The sequence below is a fragment of the Myotis davidii genome, unplaced genomic scaffold, assembly GCF_000327345.1.
Source record: "Myotis davidii unplaced genomic scaffold, ASM32734v1 scaffold274, whole genome shotgun sequence".
Taxonomy (NCBI): domain Eukaryota; kingdom Metazoa; phylum Chordata; class Mammalia; order Chiroptera; family Vespertilionidae; genus Myotis; species Myotis davidii.
In genome coordinates this window covers 2,007,255-2,007,799 of record NW_006285613.1, presented here as the reverse complement: position 1 = coordinate 2,007,799, position 545 = coordinate 2,007,255, and the positions used below count along the sequence as shown (strand labels likewise).

At 60.0% G+C, this 545-nt stretch overlaps 1 protein-coding gene across 1 annotated transcript in view; it reads left to right on the top strand.

Annotated features, from left to right (window-relative positions):
• Nucleotides 1–545, top strand: part of RHBDF2 (rhomboid 5 homolog 2 (Drosophila)) — a 22,188-nt gene that overhangs the window by 18,570 nt on the left and 3,073 nt on the right. The window lies entirely within an intron of this gene.

Here is a 545-nt window from a genome sequence, read left to right as displayed (position 1 = left end):
CTGTGAACCCGAAGGTCATGGTTCAATTCCTGGTCAGGGCACAGGCCCGGGTCGTGGGCTTCATTCCCAGTGTGGGGCGTGCAGGAGGCAGCCGATCCATGATTCTCTCTCGTCATTGATGTTTCTCTCCTTCTCCCTTCCTCTCTGAAATCAATAAAAATATATTTATTGGGGAAAAAAGGCTGATGTCACTTTGGGGCTCAGCCCCATCTGGTTTTCCAGATGGCCTAATAAATTCATAGTTCTTTCCCCCCCGCTCTCCCCACCCCGCTCCCCCACAAAGAGGAGCCGTGCCTGGCAGCTACTGCAGCTGGCCTCACGCGTGCCCTCCTGCAGTGGGTATCGGCTCTGCCCACCCCACACCCGGGCCTCCGACCCAGCCAGGCCCGGGCACTGACCCGCTGCTCGCCCCCAGGTGCACTGCTTGGACAAGGTGTGCGGGCTGCTGCCCTTTCTCAACCCCGAGGTCCCGGACCAGTTCTACAGGCTCTGGCTGTCTCTGTTCCTCCACGCCGGGTAAGGCGCCGAGATGCCCACCCACGGAA